The 19,643-nt window shown below is 38.7% G+C and overlaps 1 protein-coding gene across 21 annotated transcripts in view; it reads left to right on the top strand.

Moving 5' to 3' along the window:
• Positions 1 to 19,643, top strand: part of PLCB4 (phospholipase C beta 4) — a 216,932-nt gene that overhangs the window by 99,302 nt on the left and 97,987 nt on the right. Inside the window, exon 1 of one of the 21 annotated variants that reach the window (XM_074864415.1) lies at positions 755 to 773. The exons of 18 other annotated variants lie outside the window; for them this stretch is intronic. The gene's annotated coding sequence lies outside the window, so the exon portion shown is untranslated. Of the gene's footprint in view, positions 1 to 754; positions 774 to 3,474; positions 3,549 to 18,278; positions 18,340 to 19,643 lie in introns of those variants that run through there. 2 more of the 21 variants (XM_074864413.1, XM_074864412.1) reach the window with 2 other exon arrangements.

Raw genomic sequence — 19,643 nt, 5'->3', positions numbered from 1 at the left:
AGTAAGCATTTGTGATGTTCAGAGGAGTGGACTGGGAGATCCAGGTAGAATTCTGAGCCCAGGAAGAAAATGGCAATGTCCCTAGCAGGGGAACCAAACTTTCAGGGGCCTAGCTGTGCTTTGATGTGGTTTTGACTTCATTCGTTACTTGGACCAGATTTACAAGCATCTTTAAACGTGTAGTAGCACAAGTAATGACTCACTGGAGTTTGCAGAAGGGTGTGAGTTAGCTGAGTCTCAGAGGTGGTTCTGGCCATTTCATTAAACTTTTTATTATTACTATTATATCCCTGTGCTCCCCTGGAAGTGTAGTCCATGATCTTCAAACCTGTTGATCAAGTAGCTGTATACATCTATATGAGCAGACTTCTCCCAACTGGCTATTTGGGTACGTATAGGTGCTTAACTGAAAGCACAAATGCAGTACTTGTGCAATGTCAGATTAGGTGTTCTGGTGAAAACAGACCCTCTGGTATATAAAATTAATAGCATTGTGCGTCTGGCAGATGATAAATAAAACTATTCTCTTAGATATCTCTGTTTGCTGTCATTCACAGCCACCTTCTTGAATGTGAGAGGGGTGTGCTTTTCTGGGGAGCTTTCCGACCATCTGATGAGCAATGCTGTATATAGTCAAGTTTACTACTGTACTAGAATTCTATTTTTAAATCCTGAAGAGATTTAAAGAGGAATTTTTCCCTTCTACCTCTTCATCTTCTTCTGTTTTTTTCAAAGTAAGAGTTGAATATATGTACAATATGATGGAAATGAAGGTAAAAAAATCAAATGGTGCTTTTTAAAATTTAAGATCATTGATTCCTCTTGCTGTATCCATAAATTTTAACTTTGAGAAGCTATTAAGTATATGTCAGCATATCTTAAAAAAATAAGATTAGCAGCCTGTGAAAAAGGTAAAATTGTACTATTTATTATAGGATTTGGGTGGAGAATATGTGTTTGAATTCACTAGCATTGTCTAATATTTTAAATTTATTTTTTGGTTTTTGTCTTTACCATTTGTTGACTTTTTCTGCCCATCAGAAATCTATTTCAGTGGTTTTCAATAAATAACCTAAGACTCAAGCACAAATTTTGTCACCATGTATTGCTGGGAAGCAGAAGAATGTTATGTTACACAAGAGTAGGAAATGAAACAAGTTAGTTTTAATTTTTTTGCCTTCTTTCTGAGAGGTGGTGTTAAATATGACACTATATATATGAAGAGTACACATCAGATGTATACAACAAGAATTTATCACCAGAAAGAAAAAAATAAGGTGAAATGAAGATGTTAAGTAAGATCACCATGCTAATCTTTTAAAAAAATAATGTAGTATTTATTAGTGCCTGTTAACTAAACTACATTCTCTAATCCCGAAACGTTTTTCTTTGGTAAGATGCAAAGAAAGAAGATTCTCTGATGTTAAAATGGAGTGAATGTGTAATGTATCCAAGACTGTACTCATGTTATTAATTATCTTTAATCAGGTTTGTCCTGATGACCACAATGCGCAGAAACCTTCCTTAAGTACTGTCACTTCCAGTTCATTCCAGCAATACTGCTCACTGTTCTGGTTTTCTGCTTATTGTAGCTGGTTAATATTGATATTAATAACCTGTTGCTTATTCTTTATTATTGGCTATGCACAAGAAAATAGTCCCCATGAATAGGTTCAGCAGAAATTGAATCTCTAGGTTCTGTATGTTTTGAGGTAACATTCTATTATATTCATCCTACAAAAACAGGCAATGTAATTTAGTAGGACTTGCTAGTAAGGCATAAATTCCATTTCATTAAGCAGGTGGGACTGCCCTGGGAGGAAAATTAAAAGTTAGACCAGATCATCTGATTCTTCATCAAGATATATGTCCACTGGGTCTTCAGTCTCTGTGACCTTTTACAACTACGGTTTCTTGTCATACTTTGGTTCAGCATCAGAACACTATTTTAAAAAATATTTATTGACTGTATTTATATTGAAAGTGTGCAAAGACCTTTATAAATGGTATATTATTAAGAGCTGAGCAAAATTTTCACAGCCAAACCAAATTATGATGGTAATCTTTACTGGGAGATTTCCCAGGTTAGTGATTCTGGATCCAGCATCCCTCTGTCCTTCTGACTAGGTCTATATTCTTTTTTCTGTTTTTAATCTTTTAACCTATAAGCTGTCTTCTGTGAGATTCATTCTGCACCCATCTGAAATGTTTGGCAAGCAACTTTTTTTTCCTCCTCCTCCATCAGAAGATGAATAAAATATAATTCTATTGATGCTTCAGATGGCTTGTATCACTTTAGGACATGCAAGGTGTCTCAGAGTGCGTAATACTGATGAGAAACATCTGTTACTGCTAGAGCTTCAACCTCTTCATGCAGCCAGAGCTGTATGAAACCATGCAAACTAACTGCTCAAGAAGTATTAGTTACTCCTTTGGGATAAAGGCGTAACTAATATTTGTGTGTGTGTGTGTTTGCATTCGTTTATTTCTCTCTGATCTTAATGATATTTCAGAGACAATCAAGTCGGATTTCCGAGTTTTATTTGTAACCATGTGGAAGATGGCTGCAGAGATTCTTGCTGTCAAGAGCTTTGGGAGAAGCAGAAAATGTTGTGAAAATTGTGATGAAACTGAGTGTCTCTCACAGGGTGATACTGGCTGATCCTCTGCCAACAGAACGATCAGGACTTGCATCCTTTGCACCTCCCAGTTGTCCCACCATCCCACTTCTCTGTCCCATTGTTGATAACAGAGGCACTGGCCTCTTCCCTGAAGTTGACTGAGCAGTTTTATTTCATCTCTGTATGTTGATTGTTACCATTTATAATTGTTTGCTTCTGTCTTCTACAGAATAAGAAAAAAATAGGTTTGATACGCCATTCAGGGTGCTCTTGAGATTCAGGGTCCCTTGAATCTAGCGAGCAGGTTGCTCCCACTGAAGCATTTCTTGCAGATGCCTTACGGGGTTCTCTTGGGTCCTTCCTAAGAAGTGGTATGTAAGCTGAACACAGGTCAGAGTCAGTGGAGAAAAATGCATACTTTTTCACAGTTGAATTTGTTTCAGTTTTCTGAGTTTCAGTTTCAGCTTAATCCTTAAACAATGGTTTTATTGAAGTAAACTTTCAATTTTAAAGGCTAGAGTACAGACCTGGGGTTTGGATTTCACGCGTGCTTTGCTGAGGTAATCTTACATTGTAGTGCACCTGCCTGGAGGTTGGAAGACAAAAATCTGTTAGAGACCTGCTTTCACCCTCTTGATACGTTACATAGGAGCAGGTACTATTTATACGTTGTGGAAATGAATATTACAGCAATACTCCTAGTACAGAGTAATTTATGGAGGGTTCAGTAACTGCAGGCTGTTATTCTGAACAAGTGATACTGAAGTGTCTTTGAGAATATTACTGCAGTCTAAAATCATCTCTGATTGCTTCAAGGATTGCTTTGTGATTTTTATTTTTATTTTTTTTTAAGGCCTTCTGCCAGCCTGTTTTGAGTGACTGTAAATGTACTGCAAAACACCATTCACACTACTGTTGCACCAGAAGGTATGTTTGCCCTACATACCATAATGGATAGAAATCCCCAAGATCCCTGGGCAAGCACTAAATGAGCTGGAAGCAACCTAACTGTAGTAACGTGGAGCTCTGGGTGGCTGAGCAGCAGACTAAACTAATTTGCACAGCAGGGTGCTTCTAGCACCCCAGAAATTCTGACAAAACACTGCCAGCTCAGAGCTGACTAGTAACTAGCCAGCTGACTAGTAACTAGTAACATCTACATGTTACACTGCACAGCATAAATGTGCTCACTGAAGACTTGAATTCATGTGCTATTGTAGTCTGAGCTGCTTTTTCTCTGTTAGCAGCTTCTGTATCAGGTGTACCTGATCTTTGACCAGTGTTACCACTGAGGGACCACCTAGTTCCAAATGGAAAGATCACTTAATTCATGTCAGAAGATTTTTGTGTGTGAACAAAATAGTGGATCGAGGCATGACATTCTTCAAGAATCCCCTGTACTCTTGATGCAGGACAAAAGAGATGTCTTTTTAATACCCACGCGTGAAAAAAAGGAAAAAAGAAAAAATCTTGAATTTTTTTTTTAATAATTTTTTTTCTTGTTTGACATTGACATTTCAGAGATGTACCACATGTTTTTCAAGAATATTTTTGTAAACTACATTGAGTAAATTGCTCTTATAGCATGACATCTCTAACTCAGGTCTTTGTGGGCATGTCTTAATTTCAGCCACAGGTATGATTACAGAGTGGGTGGCTTCGCTCTGCAGTGTAGTATTGCTGATTAGACTTCGTGTTCCTTAAGTTCAGTTTGTGGCACGTGTCAGAGACTGCAGTCGTTGGGGTTCAGGTAGCATGGCTGGAGAGCTTATTTATAGTTGTGCCTTTTTAGCTTTGGATCAGTTTTCATCCTGGTATATCAACCTAGTTTATATCCTGGTTTCATACTTCTGCTCCAAAACAAAGCCACGCTTCCTAACAAAGACAAGTTTGGATAGAAATTACATTACCTTGTGCCTATCAGGACCCAGTCTGAAAGCAAAGGGAAGTCTGATTTCTTTAATTGTAACACAGTACTGTCTGTTATAGAAGCTTGAAAAGAGCGGCCTTTGTTTCCTAGATCTGATAGTTCTGCCACAGTGATGGGTTTGACTGAGTAACTTATTCCTTCCTATCTTGTATGTGAATTTGAATTTCCGACGGAAAGTGCAGTTTCTCTGCTTATCACATCCAACACCTGCATGATCTTATATGCAGCCTGATTTTCAAGTATTGCCATCTTGAACTTTAAAATCAGGTTCTTCTTTAACCATAGCTTCAAAAACAAACTAAGAATAAATTTTGTCTGTCTTTGTTCTACTTAATAGTTCTGCTATCTGTTTCCTTATGTCCACACGGGATTCATTTAAAAAAAATTTTAAAAGTAGGTGTTGAAAATATGTTTCAACTTACCAGCTACGGTGGCTTTGGGCTGTGGGTTTGCTTTTTCGCATTACAGTAAGCAAGTTCTTAAATGCCTTTGTAAACAGGTGTGTACTGTTTGCAGTCTGTTGTAAAATTTACAGAAATAGCGAACTTGTTTGAGAATTGGTAGATCAGATCAACAGTCCTGACAAAACGGATGGCAGAGAATTAATCCTGAAAGAAAGCATACACCAAGTCAACCAGTTTTCAAAATCACAGTGGTCTTTCCCAGTAGTGTGCGTGAGACCAGCTTGGCTGGCCCAGTATCATAGTTTGCTGCCACCAAAAAAGTTGATGCTTCAGCTTCTCACAGCCACACACTGCCAGTCTTTCCTTTATGCTGGTTCTGGCCATGACTTGACTCCCGTTTGACCGGGATACAGTGCACAAAGCTCGCAGAAAATAACAAGTGAATAGCTTTCCACCACCATACAGAGATGAACTGGCTAAGTGGGATCACTCAGGCTAGCAGGGATGGGAGCATCCAAAACAAAGCTGAAGCATGGGGTTAGGACTGCACTTTTCACTGAGAGCGCGCTGGATTGGCTCCTTTTACCATCCCCGATCGCTGCAAAAGGGCTTGTTCTTTGCTGGCACTCTGACCAAGCAGCTGTGTGTTGCATTTTCCTGGGGTTTATGCTGCTAGGTTATTCTGGTTACCTCTAAGTAGTTACCAGCACACACTGGTAACAATTAACTTGGGGACAGTGGTGTCCACTGCTCTGCCTGTTTACAAAGTTAATAGGTATCTGTGCCCTTAATGTGGTTAATCAAGGATGCTCTGAGGTGACCACAGTTAGTTCATGCTTTCTTACACACAAATCTTTGAGTGTTAGTTTGCATACTGCAGTGAGCAATGTTACCGATTAACCCTTAACTAGCCCATGCTACTCAAGATTTTGGAGAAAACAGTAGAAATGCAACTTTGAAAGGGAAAGCTGTAACTATATAAAATCTGGGTTTTCTGCTTCTGTGCCAGCCACTTCTGTTTCAGGAGAAGCAGTAGCCTCTCTATTCCCTGTGCTGCTTTTGTCTCCCATCCAAAAAAACCTTGCCAACAACCTGGTATCTCAGTAAGCACAGCCTGGGTGCCTGCTTTCAGGAGGCTTCTGCCAGCTGCTCAGCATAAAAAAAACTTGCAGACCAGTCTTAGTGTCACTCAAGATGGCATGGGCCTTTCCAGAGAAACACCAGCTGGACCTATTCCCTTTTCCCTACGTGTGCCATTTCACTCAGATGCCCAAAGGAGCTGTGCATATATGGAGCAAAGAAGGTATTTAATTCAGCAGTGCCATGATTATGCAAAGCACCCTCTGACAAGGATGGGAACTGTACAGAAACAAAGATTGCAGGAGAGTGTGCTGACAAAAAGAAAGATCTAAAACCTGTATTAATACTTATTTTAAGAAAACAAGCAAACAAAAAATCCTCAACGTGCCACCTTCCTGATCCAAGCTTTCGACTTGTATGCATAGTTATTTCACAGAAGACTCACTTTAGACATTGGCACCTCGCTCGGTCTGTTCCCCATTGTATAGTGCAGTTGTATAGTATCCAAGTGCTTCAAAAACAATAAAATCGCCTTCTCTGATGATGCTGAAAAAAAAAACATTCTTGCTTTTAACAGAGGGGAACATCGTGACTTGGTCAGGAAAAATACTATCTTAAGGAAAATGGAAGCCAGAAGTGCTCAGTGGTGGGCCAGTACCTTTACTGTACAGATCTTTCTGCTCACAGTTTTTTTTAACGTGGAAAAGCTGCCATTTTCTTCCCTTGAAACAATCTTCCCATAGATACTCCAAAGCCCTGAGTTGTTTTTCTGTGGAGTGGTCAGCTGTCTCTTCTTCAACTCCTCTCACTGGTAGTGTGCTTTATGGTCCGGTCACAGAGAACAAGAGTTAGTTAGGGTCTTGGATGAGCATGAAGAGCATTTTAAATAAAAAAAAATTATCCTCAAGATGTTAAGACTGCTCTGGGAACAAATGGGGTACAGGAAGAAAGGAAGTGGGACTTTGCATAATTTGACAGTCCAGTTGTGACTGTGCCAAAGTGATGTTTCTGTCACATCACGTTGTCCATTCATTCTTTTGGCAAGTTGCATTTCCTATGGGAGTCAGCTATGATGAGGGGCGTCCAGGGATAGTGTTTCTTCTCAAGGTTTTTCCATGGTATGCAGCTTAGTTTCCAACATGCAAGTTGCAAATGCTGACAAGTCAGATGCACCTGTTCCTTGACCATGACCCACTCCACAGATGCAGATTTACAGAGCCTAAAAAGATAAAGGACTGAAGGGTGTGTACCAGTTGAGCTGGGTAATTTCACTGCCAGAGATATTTTTAGTATAAATTGTGTACTTGCATCTAAATTTAGAGTGATTATGCTAGAAGTTTTGTTATACAGAAATAAACATCTGCTAAAGACTGAGGGCAACTAGGGACCACAAAGCATTCAATGTGCTGATTCACATGTGGTAACACTTTTTCTAATGTGCCCATTGAGATTTCTTGCCTAAACTCTACCTTTACTGCCTGCTTCAGCAAAGAATCTTGCTCTTTATCAATCTTATCAGAGCTTCTTCAGTTATTTCTCTGCTGTTCAGACTGTGAGAGGTGCTCTGTCTTCTTCTTTTCCTCAACAACATCTGCACTTTGATTATAAGCTCCAGATTTTTCCTTGCAAAGCAACGCTATACAGTATTGTGTGTATATACTGCGTGTATCATCTTCACATTTCCCTGGGCTCATCTCTGGAATCTGAGAAGATTTATAAAGATACCACAAATGCATTTATTGTATTTATGCAGAAAGTGTGGTCTGCAGGAGTACAGCATGCACACTTTTGTGCTTGACAAGAAAGGAGCAAAGGGGTTTGCTAGCCAAGGGCAAAGAACTCTCTTCTTCAAGCTTTCAGTCAAAAAACAGTCTAGACATTTTTATCACATTAAACAGTCTGGAGCATTTAATAGGTATGTGACAGGAAGAAAAGCAGACTGAACTAGCTGACCAGTTTTCTTATGGGAAAAGCCTGCTGGGCCCCAGTTTTTATTCTTTGCAATGGTAATTATTATGCTGGAAATGCTTAATGGTGATATATGAAGCAAAGCTGGTTTTAGACATCTAAAAATGTTACCCTCACTTTCTATGGGGTCTGCTGTGCTTTGTGTGTGATGCTGCTCTTGGTTTTGATGGGCACTGTACTTGATGAGTGTGTGTGTCACTTGTTACTACGTTGTAGGAGGTCAGACTGGGTAGTGACAGCATTAGTTAAGCACCACAGAACACTTCAGTGCATGCAGCCAGGGCAAATGGCAAAACATTTTCTGTCTCTGCTAGGGTCCCTTTATCAATTTTTACGGTGTAACAAGTTGCATCTGTTGATTTCCATTGCATCTGATGCCTTCCAAACACTTTAAACTTCCATCATTTAATCTAGAATCAGTTCTTTTACCTTCCCAGGCATTTTGCTCATGTGTCCCATGGTTTGTCTGCAGCACAAGGGAATGCTGAACTCCTTGTCTCCGGGAGCCCTGCCATCCCCACTCCTGAGCTGTCACAATAAATAACCCCATCTGCTATTGCCTGGAATGTTGGCACTGTTCTTGTCACTTCTTTCTTCTTTACCCCCCCACGCATAGACACCAGTGTTTTGTTTTGTTGGTGTTTCTTAGTGTATATTCCACGCTGTTCCTTCCTTTCCAGCCTTATTGCAGAAACCCAGCTTCATACTTTGAATAATCTCTAAAAATAGCCTTGCTTGTGCTATCGCAAACCATTTTCATTTCACTTATTCCAAATTACCTACTGTTCTTGTCTAGAATTGTGGAAATGCTGCCACCTTCCCTCTTCATTTTAGCTGTATTGGCCTGTTTGGGCACTTTGTCATTCTGTCAAAGCCCACATCAGTGTCAGACATCCATCCTTGCTTTCTGCATTTTTTCTGTTGTTAGTTCCCTCTTTCTCTTTTCAATTCTCATGTTCTTCCCCACACATCTGTTTCATTTCTTTCTCCCCTAATGGTTGTCCAGAATCAAGAATGTTTTCATATTCCAGCATGGTGAGCATACTCTCACCTTTTCAGGAAGAGAAAGCGCTGCTTATCTTCCTGCCTCATGAGTGTGTTCTGATATGTACCTGTCTCAGCATGAGGGCAAAGGTATCTGTATTCTCTGCTCACGCTACGTGTGTCCCTTTCCTCCTCAGTAGAAGTGGAGGTCCCAGTCATAGATGACAATAAAGGTGATGAGGAGTCTTGGAGAGGTATCAGCTCCCCCTTTTGTTTCCTGCTGTTCAACATTGAATTGCATCTTAAATGTTAGGAATTTAGAGAAACTAAGTCCCCTGACTCTGGTGTCTCCAGTTCGTCCAGAAAAATCTGAACAAATTGAACCTCTCAGCATGCTGTAAAGCCTGCTGTTTATTATGAGATGTCAAATAAGTGTTCAAAATGAGCTGTGTACGCCAGCATGCCATACCAGCGCTCCTGACTGGCAGACTGGCTCTCCTTTTTGTCTCCATACTGGACAAATAGGTTACATACCAACACTTTTATTTTTATCCCTTTTGGAATACTGTGTCAAATCATCCATTTGGAGCAATGCAAAAATTGAGATGCCCTTCCTCCAGAAATTTTCATATATATTCTGAATAGTTGAACAAGCCAAAATGCATCCAGCAGGAAGATTTGGAGAGGCTGCTGGCTTGGAACACTCTCCCACCCCTCTCTTTAATAGATGACATGCCTGGTTTTTGCCCCATTTTTTAAACAAGCGATACATTAATATTCAGAAAGATATTTTAGAGACATTGGTCTCAAGTAATGTAAACATCTGAATGCCTCAATCATGAGTATATTGGCACTCTGAACTGTTTTATCAGATGAACTATTTTATCAGATAAACTTATCTCAGATGTCTCCTTTTACCCCGAAGAGACAACAACTGTCAATTTGATAATGACTGATGTGATGGGAAACATAGCACGATGTCAACAGAGTTTTTTTAGTATTTGATTAGTAAAAACGTATATGCAGATTGCATAGTTTCTCTGAGGCGGGGGGTTAGTGAAAGAGACTGTGATGCCATGTTTTATGCATCGCCATCTTCTGTTCATGGTTAATGAATTTATCAGCTAAAGGATTGGTGACATTTATTTTTATCCTTGGTCCCATTACTTGCACAATCTTCCTTATTCTGTCTCCGTTGCTTTTAGAGCTTCTGGGCAGTGGCACAATAGCCATTTAAAAAGAAATCAGGCAAATTTACAAGAAATGCTTACTCTGCCACCTACCTATGATAATGAAGTAACAATAATAATAATAGTAGTAGTAATTTAAAGTTCAGAACCAGTTGCCTTTCCTCTTGAATCTGTAGGAAATTAAAGCTATAAATAGCTGATAACCTGGTATATCTCAAACATGGCTGTCCGTATTTGGACAGCTGTCCTGCTGGAAGAAGGGCTTCTAGATTTACAAATTATAGGCAGCATTTTATTTTTAGCCTTGCCTAGTTGTGTGTTTAGAACTGTGGCAATCTCCTCTTCAGCAAAATGTCCAGTTGTTTATTAATGAGTTAATACTGGATGTCATTGGTCATTAGGGGTGTATAACATAGCTTTTATCTCTGGGATATCTTGTTGTCACTGTTTTTAAACTCTATTATGTACATAAATAATTAGCATCACTAAGTGTGTAACTGAGACACGTTTTGCTAGTCTCATTCTTTGGGGGGAAGGTGTGCAGATGGGACGGAGGGGGAAGGAAATAGGAAATGGCAAAATGTCCATCCAGGACTCCAGAGCAGTCTGGCTAAACCCCAACTGTCACCCAGATCTCTTGACTTCCAGCTAGCCCAAAGGGGCTGTGTTTTTCCTGAACAATTGGTGATGAGTGGTGTTTCTGCATACAACAGGTAGAACGTTTGGGAGTGAGGAAAATAGGCAAGTTGAGCCTGTACAACAGTGTTTAGGCCAGACAGTTTATGTTTAGTTTTTCCCCATCCATTGAATGTCATCCCACTTCATAGATCTGCTTTTTACACAGTGATGCTGAAGTGCACACCATAAGCATCACGTGTGTTTCTTTTCCTGATACTGACTGGGAGGAATCAGAGAAAAAGCCTTCATTTGAGACAATTAGTATGTTCTGTTTCTTTGGTCTTTTCTGTGACTTGAACCTGAAATCTTGGCAGAAAAATAAAATTGAATCAACCAACCATTAACACTAAACCTCTGAGGGAGCTGCAGTCTGCTCCAGCCAGGAATCAGCTGGGGCGGGTTGCAGCTGCCCTGCTGCTGCCTTTACTTGAGCTCAAGTTGTGTCACAGGACTGAGGAAGTAAAAAGGCTGCACCTACAAATCTCTGCTACTCAGGATTTGGATTTACTGCAGCCGCTGGGGCTGGGTGGTCAGAAGGGCGATGGGTAATTTCCACTCCAACCAGCTGATAATGCCGTGCCTGTATTCTCATACCTCCTTGGCTGAGACTTGATTCAGGGAATGGGCCAACATGCCAGTGAGCAGGGTAACAGGGGAAGTAATGGATGATGAAAACAAGAAAAAGGATATGTGCAAAGAAGGAAGGAGTGTACTGATCCAAATGCAGATGTGAGGTCTATGTTTCTTGCTTTTAATTCCCTATTATCTTGTTTAAAGAAGGGGATGCAAAACCCACTATCTCTAGGGTGTAAGATGGGTGCTGAGACAAAATGAGTAGCATTACAACTTTTAAGATAGATACAGAAATTTTCTGACGAGTGCCATGGGTTAAATTGCACAATGACAATCTCACCTAGAAAGTATAAAACCCCCTGTATTTTCACGGTGACTGTAGCTTGTAGGCTTTATCCAGGCTACCCAGGAATTTGTAATTAATGTAAACTTTCAACAAATGCCTACTTTTAACACACTCCCAACTGTCAAATAATGAATGCAGCTTTGTGATACTAATGCATTTTAGACCACTGGAACAATTGCCAAAGATCACCGTGTTTTTTTCTGAAATTTGAAGCCAGCAATGTGGCTTGCTCCTGTTTTTTCAGAAATCTAGAAGACCGGTTGGAATTGAACCCTGCAAATTATAACGTCCTAATGTCTGCTTTCCTAATTTTAGATTTTACAGTAACGTCTGTGTTCCTCACAGCTTATTAGTTTTTATAATATCTGTATATTTTGAACAAACTCCTATTTAAGTCACGTCAAAACTTTAATAAAGTTTGGTTTGAACTAAAGTACCTGACCATAGAAGGGATTATTTCAAACACACAGAGATTTAGAAGCCATTACAAAAATGTGATCTTGACCTTTCATTACATTTTATTAATACAAGGTCTGAGTCTGTGTCATTGTTTGGGAACAGACAACTGTGTCCTCAGGACATGGTCATGGAGCAGCTGATATTTGTAATTTGTTTTATTTTTGCTTGAGGTACTAGCTTGTATTATTTCCAAAACTTTTCCTTGCACTTGAAAATGAAAGACTGCTGATATTAGTCTGGTTTGGAAGTTTGTGTTGCCTTTTCTATGATAATTGTAGTTAATAATTTGGTCTTAGAGTTTTGTTTTATGTCCTAGGATCCCCGAACTCTTGCATTCATAACAGGAATGATGCTCACTTAAGGTTATTTGGTGTTTATCTATACTCGCACCTGAATTCTTCTTAGGATTTTAATTTCAATTAAATTTTGTGTCTTCCTATCACATTAAAGTACAGGAATCACTTCTGCTTGAGATCTTTTAGAGCACTAAGCCGTAGAGGGAGGCTAAAAAGAAGAAACTGGAGTTCTAAATGTCAAAATTGCTCATGATTTTAATTAAAATAATTGACACAAATACTTCATACAGGTGTACCTAAAAGGGAGAAACACTGCTCACTGGTTTAAAAGATGTGTTATCTGTCAGCTCCAGATTAAACAACAGTAGAAATTAAGTACGGTATTAATTGCCCAAAGAGCATATTAAAGACTCTGTTTTTTTGATAAATCTGACAAGTCCCTTTCCTTTAGGCTCATTGCTATAATTATATAAGGTGTCAGATTTTACAAGACTGTAAAGAGAGAATTTGGACTTAAGTAATTCAGAAAATACTTGAGATGTTTTGCAAGTGCTACATGTTTGTGATTTTTTTTTTTTTATTATTCCATGAAGTAACCTTTGTTTTAACGCTGTCTTCAGTTGAAAGCCACAGAGTGAAGTAATTAAACTTAATAAAAGTCACTGCTGGTTAAATCAAGATACATTGTTTACATACATCACATGCTATAGCAATTCAGAAAAGATCTTGACAACTATTACATAAACCATTGCGTTCGTCAAAGTCCAATTCGCTCTCTATTACTACCTGGGGAGGAGATGGCTTGGGGGTGCTTGATATTATACTAAAAATAAATCTTGAATGCCTCTAATACTTCTGCTTAACTAAAGATAAAACTGTCACATCTTCCACATTTTTAGACAATTTTATATACGGTTAATATTTATTACTGGAATGAGACAAAACAGAGAAAGTTCTAGGGAAAGGTTCTTCATAGACTCATGTTATGAAGTTCATTTGACAGGTTAAAAGCAAAAAGTTACTGTTAGAGGTATACTGAATAATATGTGTAAATGAACATAAATTGTCATTTATTGTATCTTTTTATGAGTCAGACTGCTAAATTTGCTGTACAGTTGACAGCATTATGAGCACATCCCCTCCTGAAGTCATCCCTTGGGAAGATCCATGCCTTTCCTTTTGCCTTTACTGTTACAAAATAGAAAATGTGAACACCACATTTTCTATCACTAGCAGGAAAGAACAACTTACTCAGCAAAGATTATAGTTTTGTATGCATGGTTCATTATTTTTTAATGCGTAAGTTTTTACTAACTTCCAGTTATGATAGCTCTGCATTTTGGCTTATTTAAATCATACTTTTCCTAGGTATGTGTATAGATAAGCTCCTGTTATTGCTGTAAGAGTTGCCTTGTGGACTGTGCGTAAAAACTTACCTTTTTATTTTAACAATTTGCTGTTGAAATTGCTAAGTTGCTTTTGTTTTTCCAGGCACTTCAAGTGGCACCTATCTAAAGTCTCATTTCGGTCAGCAAGTGAAACTGATAGCATTAGTTTACAACGTTGGCTCACAGAGACCAATCTCAATCCTTTCAGAAGCGATGTGATGAGTCCAGATTATTTCAGTGATCGATTTGGATCAGTTCAGAAGTGAAAATCTGCTCCAGTGACTCTGTGTTGCTGCTGAGCGTAGAAATAATTTGCCTTCTCAGGACTACAAGTATTTGTTCTGAGGATGAGATGGGTTAATCATCTTTCTGTTTTTCAGTGGAGTGATGTTCATGCCATCAAATTTAGGCTCCTTAAAGTGAAAGAAAGGCCCTTAATTTAGGTTCAGATGATTCAGCTCTATTGATGAAAGAGGCAACCATGATCAGTAGGATTAGCGTTTGAGCAGGTGACAAAATTAGATGGTTTTGTTGTTACTGTTGTTGGTTTGTTTTCAGTTTGTGGGGGAATTTGGTTGTCACTCTATTACATATAAGCATTTGTCAGGTCGGATTTTTCTGCTGATCCTGTGTTAGTATTAGCCTGATTAAGTTGTCTTTTAACATTATGACCATAATGAATGCTTTTTATTCTTTACAACCTAAAAAATTACATAATTCATAAGAAATAAATGGTCTATTTCTTGCATTGAATTTATTGAATATGTAGTACCTGTTGTTTCACATTTATTTTTGAGAATTAATGAACTTTGAGTTTACAGTGGCTTCTGTGGAAGTCCGTTCTCTTAGAGAATTTGGAAATTTCCTTTTTTCTGAAATATTCCTGATGCTACTGTAAACACTTGTTTCGGATTTTTGTATGAAGTTTGTGTGTATGTGCAGGGTTAAGTTGTTGGTCTGCGCAGAGTAAGCCAAGCTGATACGCACTCCTAATTTTTTGCCTCGGTCTCTGATAGGCAGGCTCCCATTAAGTCAATTAATTTAGAAGCTTGTGAGGAATTAGACCTGAGTGAATCATGTGACTGAGGAGCTTTCCTTAATGGCTTGATTTGAATATATTTCTAATTGCCAGAAGATAGTCTTATACTGTTGCAAACATACCAGAATAAGTTTATTTACATAACCATTATGACTCTTTACATACCATTCATGTCTCAGAAAGGGGAATGACCCCCCTCCAAAGGATGGGTGGTAAGCACTTATGGCAGATAATGAGAGTTTTAGAATGAATGGGAAGGCTGGGAAAAACTGTAGATATTAACAAATCAGGAAGGTTTTAGGACAAAAAGAAAAACATCTAAGGAAGCAGGGAGGTCATGTTTGGGTCCTATGGTCAACCCTGGGAATTCTACTTGTTAGAAATAATGGCTGTCGTCAGAGGTGATGACTGAACCACAGTTCAGACCTTAAGTTAAGGCAGGACTGTCTCATTTTTAGCACTATGGCATAAGCAATTGTTGTTTTCTGATGTTAGCAACATACACTCATTTCTTAGCTTAAAACAGAGCTCTGCATTGTGCAGCGTCACGGGACTTGTGTGAAACGCTGAAGAAGAGGTTAGTTAAGAACAGGCCACTTCTTGTTTTGGTCTAAACTCTTAGCTGCCCCTGCATGCCAATGCATTCCAGCAATTAAAACGAAATGGAAAATGAAACAAAATGGAAATGAGACCATTACCAGACAATACACGTTCAGGCGCCTGAGCTCTGTTGTATATCTTTGGTTGCTTCTGGACCTTGTTTTTGGGAGAGCTGTTTTAAGTTGCTTGCATTAGCTGTGGCAATAACGCATTTAAAAGTAACTTGCTGAAAAAGCTTCCTTAAAAAAAAAAAAAAACCACAACAAACCAAAAACCACAGAATTTGACTGTGGAAGTCTGGAGAGCTGTGAAATCTTGGAATTGCTTTACAGTGTAGTGTGGATACTGCAGAAATTCAGTAGTGTGGCTCTCACCATTTCTTTTTACATAGGACTCACGCTGTAGTGACTTTCATTTTCTGTATTTTCTTAAAACCTATTCTGAATTTTGAGTTCTCGTGTGGAAACCGAAGTTTTGTGTTTAAAACCCACCGTCTCTGCATTTTGCATATGGTAATGCAGGTACATTTACAGCCAAATAAATTTGACGCTGAGGAGTAAATGTATGAAGATGTGAATTTTCTTCCTGTAAATCTCTTGAGAACAATTTTAGTATTTGAATATGAAAGTACTTCGGAGCCTTGTTAAAAAATGAAGGGGGCATTTCTGTAAGAATTTCAGTGTTGTGCTGCCTGTTTAGCCTTGGACAGCTAGTTTCTCACTCTGGTCTATAACGCTGCAGGTAGACTTTCTGGAATGGGATGAACTCCATAAAAAAACCCAAAAAGTTATAGAGGTCTGCTGATGTAAATCTGGTTGTCTTTGTTCTGAAGAACCTTGTTTACCAAAGAGAAGTGGTGGTGATATGTGTACTTCAAGGGGGAAAAGAGTGGGAAATACATTAGTTTTTGTTTTTTTTTTTTAAAATTGCTTTTTTTGTAAGAAAAATATGTATGCCTGGGCAAGATTGCTAAACTCAGCATAGTGTTCTGTGGGTGTTTATACTTCACCCTTGAAACCCACACAGACAGTAACTGGTGCAGGTTTAGGTGGTGTGATTCAAAGAGGTAAGTGGTGAAATGGCAAACACCAAGTTTGGAGCCTCCTCGCTTTTCACACAGCAAATAGTGATTCATTCCAGAGACAAAAATAATAATTACTAAAAAAAATTTCACAAGTATTGTTCTAATATTCAGGGCTAAGCAAACTGCGGAAATTGTGAGTTATTGTGTTTTAGGCTGGGGGGGATCAGCTCTAAGGAATACTGCTGTCCTTTCCAACAGTGTCTCAACATTGACAGGATGTTTATGGGATCCAAGGAGTATCCTATCCATCACGCTAGCCAGCCCTGTGGGTTAGTTTAGAATATCACCTCTTTCCCCAAACATTTGTCTGCTTTGTATTAACAGAATCCCTTCCTCCTCCTGTTCAGCCACACCTTGTCCTTCTTTTGGTCAAAGAATGAAAAAACCCAGGATTTATAGTCCCTCCACCCCCTACACCCCAGATTTAATTTAGTACAGCCAAGCTTACAAAAAAGAGGAATAATGCTGTTCTGGATATGGTTCATTTTGTGTCTTTGCTCTTTGGGTACTCCAGGTGAATCAAAAGGTGCTTTTTTGATGTGATTCAGATAATTTCTTCAGGCATAAATCGGTGTTGAATGAAAGGGAGATAACTGAAAAGGCATTTAACTACTGCACTTGAGAGACTTCACCTACTTCTCCCTTGTGGTCATTGATTAAGTCTTGAGGTGTATTTTATATGAGTGTTCTTTCTGCTTTTGTGAACGGAATGTTTTCAGAGGCAGTTTTGTACTTGAAGAACCCTAAATCAGTGAGAAGATTTTGATTTTAATTTTAAAGGCTGTTTAAAAGATTTAAAATTAAAATTTTACCATCTTTAAATTTAGTTCCTAAATCTTCTATCTCTCCCAGTGGAATCTTCACACATTTCATTGTTATTAAATTTCTTTAAAGACAGTAATTCTTGATTCTCATCATAGTGAGGGTATATGCATGCACATATTTGCAACCATATGAATGTTAGCATGTCATGTTTGTTCGGGTTTGGTGGTGGGTGGGGTTGTTTTTATTTTTCACTTTCTTTGCACTGCTTAAAAATTGATGAAGATTAACAGAGGTCCAAAGAGTGACAGGGGAGTATGTTGTATTTTATTGTGGTGATCTTAAAAACTTAACAGGGTTATGGAAGAATGGGTTTTTGAGAGGAGTGTAAGAAATGTGAGGGACTGAAAAGAGCTTTTTCTAAAGGCAGAGAGAATTTTCTTCACCTTCTGCACAGCTGCCAAAGCATATGGCTTAAAAATCTTGTTTGTTACAATTCATCTGACTCCTTGCTACATGTACTCAAGCCGTCTTTCCCTCACACTTCATCTGTCTCAGTTCATCTGTAAACTGTATTGACCTGCGAGAGAGCAGAGCTAGAGAAGAGATTGGAAAGATGGTAAATAACAATGAGCTTGAGTCCCCGAGACAACTTGATTGCTTGATAAATTATGAGCAATCAAGCGTGTTTTCTTGCAGCTAAATGCAAGGTTATGCAAATAAGAAGAAAGACTGTAATTCTCGTTTGTATGGCAGAGGGCTGGGCTGGGCTACTGTGTCCTGGTTCAGACCCCTCACTTCAGAAAGGCAGCTGGAAAAGTGGAGAGGGCTCCTACTGACTCCCAGATTTGAAAAATGTGCATTGCAGCAGAACCTGAAGAGCTCGATCTATTTAATTTATCAGCAATGAAGTAACGAGACAACTTCATCATACTGTGTGAGTACCCAGACAAGGAGAAGATATCTGTAAGGGACGGATTTTTACGGAGCTGTATTTCTGTGATTAGATGATGAACTCAAAGTTCACATTGGTAACAAAGTGCATGTTTGTAGTGCTAAGGTAATTAGTCTTTCTGAAAGATAAGTGTCTGTTCAAGCACTCTTTTACGTCCAGGATTCAGAGTGCCAAATGCTGGATGGAATGTTATGACCTGTCTTACGCAGTTCAGAGCAGTTGCAGAGCTTATAGGTTTTAAAATCTGGGTCTGTCTGGGATTCAGTGTCAGTAAAAAAGGTTAAAGGCCATTTATATAGGCTAGGGCCTGTGGAAGAGTACTCTTCACAGTCTTAGAAGTGTCATCACGTTTCTTATGTTTAGCACAGAATGCATCTGCTTTTCCCACAAGGACTTCACATGCTGGCAGCATGTATTGCTGCATGAATTTGAAGTAACTTTTCTTCTTGGGAACATTCTGACAGTAACAGTCATTTAAACAGATAAGGGAATGGTCAATATGCCATAAAAATGGAGTGTTTATCACTTCAGGTGTGTATGTTTTAAGTTTCCTTTAGATCTGAGAGCTATTTTTCCAAGCCCTTTAAGGATTTGTTGTATAGTGGGGGGGGTTTGTTGGTTCTGGTTTCAACTTTGCCATTAATAAAACCTGTGAAGTCAGAAAACAGCTTTCTGAAACTTTCTCTAAATGTAGCTTTGCTCTAAGAACAAGCACTAAGTTTTCAAGGTGTTGTGATTATACTGAGCTACTGTTTGAAGTCTGAGAGCTGTATAGAACAAGATGCCATCCTGCTACTGCAATGGGATGGCTGTCTTATTATGCAGCTTCCTCTGTGGAATGAGCAAAAAGCAGCTCTGTGCTGATCAAAACTGGAAGAGACCCTAAAATTATAAGTGTATTTTTGAAAAACAATAAAAATTCAATAATTTGACACATTCCCTGAAAGGATCTCAAAATATCTCGTGGTCCTCATGAGGAAGGTATTATTACTCTTTTACAGAAAAAAGCACAGGTCTGGCAAAAAGAAAAGTGGGCTTTCGCTAAGATACTAAATGTAGCTGATCACTTCTTGGCCCTAGTTCCTTGTCCTCTATTTTGTTCAAAGCATCTCTTAATCGGGGAAAAAAAAAGTACAGATAAGTAGTCTTAAATATTGTTTAGCCTCTTTTTTTTTTTTTTTAATTGGAGAGAACAGATATGTTATTTTGAGTTTTCATCCCATTTTCAACAAAAGTGGAGACTTAACGGTGATATATAAAAAGGACAAATTGTATTTTTTTCATAG

The sequence above is a fragment of the Strix uralensis genome, chromosome 3 (genome assembly GCF_047716275.1).
Source record: "Strix uralensis isolate ZFMK-TIS-50842 chromosome 3, bStrUra1, whole genome shotgun sequence".
Classification (NCBI taxonomy): Eukaryota; Metazoa; Chordata; class Aves; order Strigiformes; family Strigidae; genus Strix; species Strix uralensis.
Note: the sequence above shows the minus strand (reverse complement) of the source record. Positions and strands in the feature narration are given on the sequence as shown.